A 12928-nucleotide genomic window follows, 5' to 3' on the forward strand; every position below is an offset into this window, starting at 1 on the left:
ATGTCTTATCAATTCAATAAATATATTTAATTCATATTGATTAAATTTCATTATTGTATATGATATCAAACTACCAAACCGACATATAGCAAAATGGTGAATTCCTATGACATACAAACAGTTTATGTGTCTCTAGATTCTAGTATTTGACTAATGAATAAAAACAACACTATTTTAGAATTAGCGAATTTTGTCATTGGCTTTAATTTTTCAACAAAATCATAACAATAATTAGTTTTTCAAAAAGGCCAAAGAATAAATCATTCAATGACAATATAATTAATGTTTTCCTTGATTCAGTAAAGGGCAACCAGTACTGAAGAGGTGACAACTGGGCTTCCAGCGCCACAATACGATAAATTCCGCCAAAGTTAACAAAATTTGGTAACATCGCCAGATAAATTAATACAAATTAAAGCCAATGACAAATAATTTTCAACATTAAATTAAAATAGCAATTCAATTAAATGGTTACGCTAAATCAACGTAACAAATCAACTAAATATTAACGTTAAATCAAGATAACAAATCAACTAAATATTAACGTTAAATCAACGTAACAAATCATCTAAATATTAACGTTAAATCAACGTAACAAATCAACTAAATATTAACGTTAAATCAACGTAACAAATCAATTAGATATTCAGTATATAAGTAACTACATAAATGTTCAAATTAAATACTTCAAATTAGACACTAAATCAAATGCATTTTTTTTTTAAATGTTTGGTTTCACAAATCAACAAGTAATTCAACAATATTTATAAATTAAACCAATGAATGCAGTCTCAAATTAAATTCAGTATTATAACTCATCAGGATACAAAGTTCTTGATGAATTATCAATATATAGATCAATTGCAGTTTGAATTGTATTGATGAAAATATCATTTCCCAAAAAAGAAAGATGAACACCATCAGCATCAAATAAGGCTTGATGTTTGTCTTCAAATCCAAATGTTTAATAGTTTTACAACCTATTTTACTGATGTACGATCTTACTCCTCTATTTATTCGACGTCTAGATTTTTCAATCTTACCATTATTTAAAGCACCCTTCAAACTAAGACGAGTCAAAATAAAAGACCATATAATTAATGTATTCGGCATCGTGCATTTTAAATAATGAAAAGTACTTCTCATGTGAAACAACAATTCACCATTACAACAATTAACTAAATCATTTCCACCACAATGAATAATTAAAATTGACGAGACTCCTCTCCAACTAAAAGTGGCATCAATCGTTCTGTCCACATTAAACCATTTCATTCCCGACAAACCAAGCCAAATAATGTTGTATCCCTTTTTGTCAAAGCCTAAATTAGTTCCAGTTGGTCTGTTTTCAGTATGGTCAGAAGCCCTTTTTATAATGGAGGATCCAATAATCCATATGTCTCTCATTGCTGAAAGATTATAATTAATTTATACGAATGTATCGTTTGAATGAAGAGGACCTCCATCGACCCATGTTTTTTATTTCTTCTTCAGATTTTCCATTTAAAATGCATGCGTTGCTGCAACTATTCTAAATGAATGGGTATTGAATCTCTTAACATCATAATCAAGAAATTGTAATGTTTTTGTAAGAATTGAATGAAATTGATATCTAGTCATTGCCTTCCCGTCCAAATGACAAAAGTAAGGACCGTTTTGTTTTGGTCTTGCTGAATTGTAATTTGATAGAGCACTCATAAGGCTACTGTTTGATTTTAAAGCCAATGTAGTTATCAAACCTCTTTGGTCTGTTTTTGAAAAGCGAAGAGTAATATAGATAAAATTTTTGTTAAAATCCATTGTAACATCATCTTTTTGCAAAACATACCCCATGTCATTGACAGATCTTATAGTAATCTCCCCAACTCTGGGAAATGCTCCAAATGCTAATGAAATGCTGCCCAAAATAAATAGCTTTCATAATTAGAAAAACAAACTCTTAATAATGCATTAGGCATTTTTGTCATCATTTCAGCTGTTATAGGTTGTCTGATGTCAGGACGTGAATACAATCTGTCAAACCCAGTTAATATTTTTTCAATTAAAAAGGATTGTGTAATATCTTCAAAATTTTCCGCTTTTAGTTTAAAAGACAAACCAGAAATTTAAGACCTGCAAGTTGATGACGCATACTTATTTTTGGACAAATAAGCTATGTATTTCATCATGTAGTCCAGACTAGGTGGCCACATAATTGGTAATTTGCATTCTAAAAGAATTTTGCGGAAACACTTTTCAGCCTGTTCATAAACATTTTCGTGCTATTTGAAAAAGCCGCATTTTAGAGTTTTGACGCTTCTAAATCAAGAGATCCCAGAATTCCTGTTGTACTTGTGTAGGTTCTACTTCTGCTGCTAGGGCCGCTTTTTTGAATTTTTCTAACTGTCCACGAGATAAAGAATCAGCTATAATATTGGTTACTGACGACAAATGTATAGCTTTAAATTGAAAATTATATTTTAATGTCCACAAAACAATTGTTCTCACAATTAACATTACTCGTTCAGATTTTGATGTTTTTGAATTTAGAATTGACACTACGGCAGAATTATCACAATGGAAAAGAATATTTATTCGTAAATTTCTCCCCCCATAAAAAGATTGCTAAAGCTATAGGAATTAATTCCCAATAATTGATATCCGAGAGAATGTCTTAGGCCCAGTTGCTTTGTCATTCCTGAATATATGTATGCCAATTAAATGTTGTCAAAAAGATTTCCAAACTAATAAATATTTTTTCATGCCATTTGAAACTCTAATAAAATGGTGTGGCTTTTTTGCTTGACTTAATGAACTATATAAACGTCTGCTAAATGCCCTTCCTGATGGCAAGGCTTTTGTACAAAAGCTAAGCAACCAGTTAAAGATGTCATGTGCTTAAGCGTAACCTTCTTTTGACTTGAAAAGAAATCAATTAATTCCAACAACTTCGTAATTTTGTCTAAAGGAATTTTTTATCATCATATTCTGCGAATCAATTATTAAACCAAGGTATTCAATAATGGTTGTTGGACCTTTGTTTTTTTTTCATTTACAATAGGTACTATTAAATTATCAAATTCCTTTGAATATCTTGTGCCCGTGTAATTTTATTTAAACCCTTGTTTAAAACCATCTAATAATAACGAAGCATCAAAAATATTTGGATAATCCGTTAACATATTTTCCAATATGTCAACTTTAATGGGCGAGAAATCTAATTGTCATATCTCAAATTGAAATTTCTTTTAATCTGACATTTAAATGAAGAACAGTTCGATAATAATTATTTTTGGGTTAAGTTATTTCAAGAATTTTGCTGAAAACGTCTGTTGCCTTTTGGAACTTTTGATTCAAAAGTTCTATTAACATTACCCATCGCCCAAGGCTTGTTATTATCTAAACCTATTCTTTTTCTACATCTTATGGATGGGTGATTCAAAGAGCATTTCAAACATGTATGACTGAGCCAACAACCATTACGAGAACAAACTCCTTTAAAATTAAAGTCATAGCATTTGTTACTGCGTGGCTGTTGCATAGCATGCGTATTAGTTGAGGCAATAGCCATTATTTGAAGCCATAATTGGGAATCAATTATATATCATTTTTTTGTAGGATTTCTTGCAACTCTTGATCTAACTTGCTGATCATACATGTACCACTTTTCAATAGTACTATCAGCTGCTGCATACCTTATTATAACTATGTAACCAAACAGTTGACTAGCTTTCATTGGATGTCTCTGAATCAAAACTTGTGAATAAGCTAAAAAAGCGTCTGTCCAGGTCTCAATATTAATGATTGTTTTCTTTTTTGAAAGATTTGTTTGAGTTATCAATCTACCATCTTCATTTAAACCTAGATAACTTTGCTTATCAAATTGACTACTGAAATTGCTTTTATGCATAATAGATAAGTCAATATATTGAAATTGCCGAATTTTTTCTTTAACTGTTTGGCTAATGAAAATGTCAGTTTCATTTATATTTGGCAACATATTAGGTTCATAAAATACTATAGTATTATCAATCTCACCTATTGGCTGGGGTACAGGTGCTGCAACTTGAATGTCATTGTCAATGTTAGGCTGAACAGGATTATGCATGTTCAAATCTTGTACAACTTCAACATGTTGGTCATTGCGTCGACGTCTTTGTGGAGGTTGTTCATTTTCATTCAATTGAGGCCCTCTCCTTCTTAAATTGCGCGCTGGCGCAGCTTGGTTATTTGCTGCTCTACGACGTCTTGGCATCCTATGTTTAAATGAAAATTGACAATTACAATGGCATCCTATATTTAAATTAGCATTGAAAATTACAATGGCATATTCAATAAATGAACATCGACAATTAAAATTATTAATATTCATACAAAGAAAATTTTAATCCTATATTTGAAGGATTCAGTTAATAATTTGTTTAAACACGTGTGCATCGTTAAAGTAATGTTAACTATAAAATAAAACTTTTTTTTTTGTTTAAATTCTTGACCATTTAAAACGCAACTGTTTAACTGTAGATTACATACATGTATAACGCGCCGTTTATATGTAACATTACACTGAGAAACTAAAAATGTAATGGCCGACTCATCCTACAGCATAGCAAACTTACGTGAAACTTGAAATAAACTAATTCAATGAACTTGCAAATTAACTATAAATGTTAAGAGTATCATACTCACAAAGCAGTAATAAACACAAGACGAGATTGATAAACTAAAATAATATTATAGTTAGCGAAAGACATAGATGTATATACAAATATGATTCAATGAAAAGAAAAGAAATCAAAATAATAAAATAAGTGTATACCTATTCGTTTAAAACGTATTTAGAACGTATGTTTAATTCGTTCACTAGAAATCATTGTTATCAAATAAAATAGAATTAAATATTTAAACCAAAATGACAATTTAAATTCACATAGCATAACATAAATTCAAAAGTACTTATCTTCAATGTGTGTTTTATCCTTTTTTGTTCTCGCACCCGTCTACAGTTTGTTAAAGAATGAAATAACATTACCGAAGCAACTGGTTTTATATTGAACTTCCCGCCTATAAATGCACGAGATAATTGCGTATCGCTTATGAACAGAAAAATTTGTATTACACAACCGGTTTTAGTGTCGCTTGCAACAATCAAAACATAAAAAGGGAAACAAATCCATGTCTTATCAATTTAATAAATAAATTTAATTCATATTGATTAAATTTCATTAAGGTTGAAATTCTAAAGCACCTGCAACATGCAGGATTAGCACTTAAATTCTTAGTGTAAACATACTAGTGATAAAGTAGATGAATTATTTATGCCACTCAGCCGTTGAAGTCCATATGTCTGTGCAAAATATCAAGTTAAAAATTGTCACGAGTCTAGAAAAGTTGTTTGTAAATTCAAGAATCTTTATTCTTATTTAATAGATGCCATGGCCTTTATTATTAGTTGTATAATATTTAAAATTTATATTTCAGATTTAAAGGATGAAAAAGAGACGAGGATTGTCATTGGTCGGCTGGTTTCATAGCCATTCTTGTAGCTAACCAGATCCTTCGATACGATATATAGGTTGTCAGATGTCATATCAACTTCGTATGAAGGGATCTGGTGCTACATATTACCCCTGTGTGGGTATCATTATATGTAAGTGAATGAGACAAGGCCTGTCATTTGTTTAGAATTTTAGCAGTAATTCTTTCAGCCAATCAGATACCGCAGTTCAAGAAGCAAAACATCATTTAAATTTTTCGAGGACAAGGCATGTCACTAGGTTTGGTAATTTTAACTTTCATTCTTTCAGACAATTAAGTTCGTCAATTTAAGTTCTAAGCTTTATAACCATTGTTTTTTTTAGTTTTAATAAAAAAAGATAAAGAATGTTCGAGAGCAAATAAAAATATATAGTTTTCAAAGTTGATAATATTTGGTTACTTGTGACAATTAAGCTTGATACAACAAAATCTTGAACCATAAATCAGAGACAAAGCACTCCATGGCGAAAAAAGACATGTTAAACACACATAAACTAATCCAAAAACACAACACAGATTGACAAATTTGGCAAGAAGAGTGGGCTTGGGAGAAGGGGTTGTAATATTTTGTTGAGTCTGCAACTTTTATTGCAGAAAGCTCAACATAGGGATAGTAATCCGACGGCGGCGGCTGCATCAGTGTTAGCTAACTTCTTAAAAGCTTTATATTTTAGAAGGTGGAATACATGGATGCCATGGAACAGTGAACAAGATTATGTTTTGGTGGTCAAGTCCATATCTGAGATACTATGTGCAAAAGGGCTAGTATATTCAGTGTATGGAATGAATGTAAGGTGTACATGTCCAACTGGCAGGTGTAATCTGACCTTGACCTCATTTTCATGGTTCAGTGTTAAGTTTTTTGTGTTTTGGTCTATTTTTCTTTATCTAATACTATATACCATAAGTCAACTATATTTGTAGTATGGAAGTATTGTTAGCTGTACATGTCTGCCTGGCATGGTTCATCTGACTTTGACCTCATTTTCATGGTTCATTGGTCTTTGTTTAGTTATCTTGGTTAATGTTGAGGTTTTGTGACAGTTGTAATAAAGCTTTATACTTAGGACTTTCAACATAATATCAATGATTAGTAAAGAAGTCGAGACATTTAAGCGTGTGCACTCTTGTTCTAATCATTGGTAATCATACCTTACTTGATTTACATTTCAGCAAATAAAAATATGAAGGAAGTAAATACATAGGGTTTAAATAATTAACTGTAGAAATTGTCAAATTGTTTATAGAGAATGAGAAATTTAAGGACCCAATTTTCTGATACAAAAGTTATTTATCCTTAGTAACTTGAGACATTTATATTGATAAATTACAAGAAAACCTTAATTCAAAGAAATTAAAAGCACCCCATAGCGAAAAGAAGACATGTTAAACACACATACTCTAATCCAAAAACACAGCACAGATTGAGAAAATTTAGAGTAAGTAATAAGAGGGTTTGGGGAGAGGGGAGTTTTTCAATCGCTGTATTTGTATTCATACCTTACTTTTATTATCCTTTCAGCACCATTCCAAAAAGCCCATAGTTATAGGAAGATGTGGTGTGAGTGCCAATGAGACAACTCTACATCCAAATAACAATTTAAAAATTAAACCATTATAGGTTAAAGTACGGCCTTCAACACGGAGCCTTGGCTCACACCGAACAACAAGCTATAAAGGGCCCTAAAATTACTAGTGTAAAACCATTCAAACGGGAAAACCAACGGTCTAATCTATATAAACAAAACGAGAAACACGTATATATTACATAAACAAACGACAACTACTGTACATCAGATTCCTGACTTAGGACAGGTGCAAACATTTGCAGCGGGATTAAACGTTTTAATGGATCCAAACCTTCTCCCTTTTTCTGAAACAATAGCATAACATCACAACATAGAAAAACATACGATAAAATATCAATTGGCAGACTTAACTCAATCAAAAGAGTCCAGTATTGATTGCAGCTACAATATGTTTATGGTCATGCCTCCATTAGAGGTGGGTATATGTAATAAAATATAATCAAAATGTGCATTTTTGTGTATCTTAATCCATCAATAGGTTATTGGATGAATCCAAATTTTCCTGTTCAAAATATATCACAATACAACAATTATCCAGCAATAATGTGTTTTAAAATGGTCATACCTCCATTCGATTGGTAAATAAGGAAATAATATTAATTTGTTTTTGTGTAAAAACTATCTTAATCCACCAATAGGTTATTGGATGAATCCAAATTTGCCTGTTCAAAAATATATTCAAATACAACAATGCTTTTATAATATATTCATGGTCATTCCTTCATTAGAGATACACTACAGCTCGGGTGAATTTTGCTTTGTCCAATCGTCCACAGTGGGAGTGGCCACCTGATGGGCAAATGTCTAGCTTGTCCACTCTTCCTACCCATAGGAGTAGGCATGCAATTTCTTTTGTTTAATCAAAAAACTTGCTAGTGCAATCAAATGAAAAAAGCAAATAAGCATTTGTAATCAATATTTTTACAAAAAAAGAGATTATAGCTGGAATGGGCCGATGGAAAAAGTAGAATCCACCCGAGCTGTTGTGTAGTTACCAGGTACCACGATTATAATTTAGTACGCCAGACGTGCATTTCCAGTACAAACAACTCATCAGTGATAAAATTGAGAATGGAAATGGGGAATGTGTCAAAGAGACAACAACCCGACCAAATAAAAAAACAACAGCAGAAGATCACCAACAGGTCTTCAATGTAGCGAGAAATTCCCGCACCCGGAGAATCATATCCAAAATGTTATAAAGCCAAACAAGGAGTAAGTTGAAGAGCATTGAGGATTTATAATTTTCATTTTAAGGAGATTCTTCAAGAATGATTTTTTTGTATTTACCTCCATTAATAGTTTATTAGATGAATCCAAATTTACCTGTTCTATGCTATTTTCTTTGAAATAAGTTTATATATTACATGCATAAATAAATGTCATGCAATTCTTATGCCCCACCTACGATAGTAGAGGGGCATTATGTTTTCTGGTCTGTGTGTCCGTTGGTCCGTCTGTTCGTTCTTCCGTCTTTTCGTTCGTCCGTTTGTTCGTCCGTCCGTTTGTTAGTCCGTCTGTCCCGCTTCAGGTTAAAGTTTTTGGTCAAGGTAGTTTTTGATGAAGTTGAAGTCCAATGGACTTCCATCTTAGTACACATGTTCCCTATGATATGATCTTTCTTATTTTAATGCCAAATTAGTGTTTTTACCCCAATTTCACGGTCCACTGAACATGGAAAATGATAGTGCGAGTGGGGCATTCGTGTACTGAGGACACATTCTTGTTTTCAAATATTGAAATTGACTGATTATTAATTTTTTTTTTGAATTGTTTTTAACTTTTACGAGTTTTTAGTTGAATTACAAGAAACAACAATTGTTCAGACATTTATTGACTGATTTTTTGTTGTTTTAAGTCACTTGCAAAAAGACTACATCTAATGAAAGCCCCTAAATAACAGCATCTCAAATACTTTTAAAATCTCCCAAACATCCATTGAAGTATAAAAATACTTAGGTTCATTTCCAAGAATAGTTTACCAGAAGTCATTAGAGTATAACCTGCCTAATCAGACACCAGAGCATTCCAACATCCTGCTCCAACCAACACATTTTCTAGTCCTAATCCTTATAGAAAAAACCTGGGTATTCCAACACCCTGCTTAATCCGACATTTTGTTCTGGTCCCCAAGTGTGTCTGATTACACTGGTTACACTGTATTTACCATAATGTTTTATGAGTAATCCTAGAAAATTATCTTAACATTTCAGGATGAGCCAGCAGACTGTGGTATACCTATGAAAGTAGCATATGTACTCAATCAAAACCAATCAGTCACAGAGGAACTGCTGAGTGAGATGGTTAGTATTTATTTAAAATAGAAACAACTTGAATGTTGAGTAAATCATTTGAATAAAATAAAAATAAAAAAACACATGATGAAAAAAAATGTTTTATAACTATAATTGTCACTGATTTTTTGCAATGAATTACATAGATTTTCCAATGAAATAAAAAGCTATACTTTCAAATGTGAAATAACTTGGATTATATCACCCCTCTGACTTCATAGAACTATAGACAAGGATAACTTCGTGTCAAAACAAATTGTTTAGGTGTAGAAAAAGATATCGTTCCTTACATTTTCTACTTTAATTTAAGAAAAAAGCCATTTGCCAATGAAATAAACTCGTGACCAAAAACACTGATGATTAACTCATGCACACATTCCTGAATTAATGTGTTGCTCGGTAACTTGTTAAATATTTTTCTCTATTTTAACTCTTCCATTAGCTTTTTTATAATTCTCTTTTCTTTAAGAAAAAAGTTGGAGATTTTTACCGAGGGACTGATGACTGGATAAAATTCAATCATTCCTGGCAATCATCAATCACATATATTGATAAACTCAAGGTCAGTTCTAAAATACACATGGTCAAGGTCAGTTCTAGCATGGTTCATCTGACCTTAACCTCATTTTCATGATTCATTGGTCAATGTTTAGTTTTCTTGGTTAACACTGTTAATAAAATCAATAGGCCAACTAAGTTTGATTTAATGAATGATTGCAAGGTGTAGATGTATTTCTCATTTGGTTTATCTGACCTTGACCTCATTTTCTTGGATTATTTTAAGTTTATGGGTAATTTGTAGTAAAGCTTTATATTTAGGATTAAAAACACGAAATCAATGGTTAGTAAAGGAGGCGAGGCATTTCAGCGTGTGCACTCTTGTTGTAAATACAAATATATATACAAATTTGAGGTGAGTTCTGGTAAATACAAGTATGTAGACAAACTTCTTCTTTTTTATAATATCAAAAGTCTTTTCTAAATATAAATGTGTAGATAAACTCATGGTAAGTTCTTGTTATTAAAAGATTTTATATGGTGTTTATAGAACAGCATTAGCTTGGAGATGTGATGATGTTTACAAAATTCCAGCAGCATAGAAAATTTTGGAATTTGCAAAAAACAAGATCAACATTTTGATTTTACACATTGAGTGTGTTGACCATATGTATGATATAAAATCTTTGGTTATCTCATCAACTTTATGTGAATTTTAAGTCAGGAATATGACAGTTGTCTATTCGTTTGATGTGTTGGAGCTTTTGATTTTGCCATTTGATTAGGGACTTTAAGTTTTGAATTTTCCTCAGAGTTCAGTATTTTTGGGATTTTACTTTTTTTAAATGATATCTCCAGTTATATGTTTATGTGTTAAGAATGAAAATATATTGTGAATTATTGTCAATTTGTCCTATATCAATGTATATGGGGCAGACGATTGGAAAATAATGAATTTTGAACTTTGAACATATACTTTTAGGAATCATTGAGCAGAAAACTACCTGCTGATTAGATGAATAGTGGAACACTGCTAGATTTTGTAGAACACCTTGTTCTGAACAATTAATGGTTATTAAAGTTGGAATTTCTTATGAATAGAATGATATTTTGGACAGAAAATGTCAAGATTTTATGGAATGGAAATTGTGGATGATTAACTACATCAGAAACAAAGGCTTGAAATATTAGGCATGAAACTGTTGATATTCTTACTGATGAAATTATGAGAAAAAAACAAGTACTGTGGATTCTCCTATTTTCTTGGCTTCCTATTTTCATGGATTCAGGAGAACTGGCCTTTTAATAAATGCCATTTGATTTCGTGGTTTTGTCAAAGTCTGCATACATTCTAATAGAAAATTTGTAATTTGTTGTAAATGATAATTTGTGGTTCCCAGGTTACCAAAAAATTCCACGAAATTTGGTATCGAAAGAATGATAATGAATCCACAGTATTTAAAATTGGTTGAAAGGCATTTTAAAAATCATAAATGGGCATTTAAGGAAATTTGGTTGTAAGCGCAAAGCAAAAATGTATTTCATTGATTGAGATGTCTCTAAGAATGATTTTTTTTATTTATCTTTGTACAAATATGACTAGTGGGAATAGAATACTGCTTAACCTAGCCAGTTGCAATAATAGCAAATTGGAAGGCAATAATACTATAACTCAGTAATAAAATTAAGTCAGCAATAATCATAGGGACAAACAGTATGCTGCTTTGCTTTGTAGATTTGTAAGAATGTGGCAATAAGAATTGTTATAAGTAAACATGGAATGCCAATTTTGTAAAAAAAAACATGTCTAAGGATTAAGGATTACAAAATTGGTATAGGGTAAGTTAGGTTTTAGACATTTAATTGTGAAAATAGTCTATGAAATCTGAAATATATCATATAATATAATTTATTTTTATCTATGTGTAAACTTGTGACAATGCTTTAAAATAGTATATTATGATTAAGGAAAGGGCATTAGTCAATTGTTTTTTTTGGGTAAAGTTTCGAAATATTTGCTGAGAAATCAGCCACTTTTAAACTTCTGTAATGCAGTTTTCTTATAAAATGTTAAGTAGGCTTAAGATCTTACATATGCTATCCCAGTAGGGTTTTGGGTCAAACATAGGCTAGAGGCAATATTGGCCCATATTAGGCTTGTGACCAATTCTATGCCAATTGCAAGCTTGAGGTCCATCATATATTTCTGTGGATTTATTTATTTGTGTGGGTTCAGTAAACATTGCATTTTGTGGATATATGTTTTTTTTCCAATGTTTAATACAAGCCTATCGTCGCTGGGCTTCTAAAATGTCGTATATGACTTTTTGGGCTAAAAATACTTTTTGACACCAATGGTCTGGGTGGGAGGAAATCTGTGGTATAACAAAATAACATACAGTTAGACAAATCAAAATGTGGGAAATAAGACAGATTACAAAATTGCCAATGTCAGTTGTTTGTAAAGTTGCTTCCAAAATGTTGTATGTAAACTTGAAAATCGTTGTAGAATGGCTTTGGGGAAAAAATAATTGTACATTTCTTTATTCCTGTGAAAATAATTTAAGTTCTTGGATAATCCAGAAATATCAAATTTTTTATTTCACTGCTATTTACAAAAATGTTCAAGTTCACATACGACATTTTGAAAGCATGCATCTTGCAAAAATTTTCAAAGCCTGTTTGTGAGATATGTTTTTCTTGAAAAAGTTGTATTTACAATATTTTAGAAGCCCAGCGACGCTATAGAACATTTGTATTTCATTTGAATTCAGTGTTCACCTTAACACATGAAAATCCACATTAATTGACATCCCACAAATAATAATGAATCCACAGTATGATTTTAGACCTAAGGCCAAGTTTTAGGCTTGATGCCTTAACAATCAAACAATAAATCAGATGTGTGAATAAGTACATATTTATTACGCTTGTTATTTTCAAACCATTGTGAATCATATACTGTGGATTCATTTATTTTCTTGTATACCAATTTTCATGGATTAAGGAAAACTTGCATTTTCATGGATATAA

The 12928-nt window shown here is 31.3% G+C and overlaps 2 long non-coding RNA genes across 2 annotated transcripts in view; both read left to right on the forward strand.

Moving 5' to 3' along the window:
- LOC134694849 (uncharacterized) overlaps positions 1–12095 on the forward strand; it is a 152619-nt gene extending 140524 nt beyond the window's left edge. The window contains exon 4 of the long non-coding RNA XR_010102627.1: positions 11744–12095. This is a non-coding gene — a long non-coding RNA (uncharacterized LOC134694849). The remainder of the gene's footprint in view (positions 1–11743) is intronic.
- On the forward strand, positions 7466–9406 carry LOC134693925 (uncharacterized). Its single transcript, XR_010102524.1, has 2 exons — positions 7466–7518; positions 9317–9406. It is a non-coding gene; the product is annotated as an uncharacterized LOC134693925 (long non-coding RNA).
- Positions 12096–12928: the final 833 nt, after the last annotated feature.

Source organism: Mytilus trossulus, chromosome 13 (assembly GCF_036588685.1).
Source record: "Mytilus trossulus isolate FHL-02 chromosome 13, PNRI_Mtr1.1.1.hap1, whole genome shotgun sequence".
Lineage (NCBI taxonomy): Eukaryota > Metazoa > Mollusca > Bivalvia > Mytilida > Mytilidae > Mytilus > Mytilus trossulus.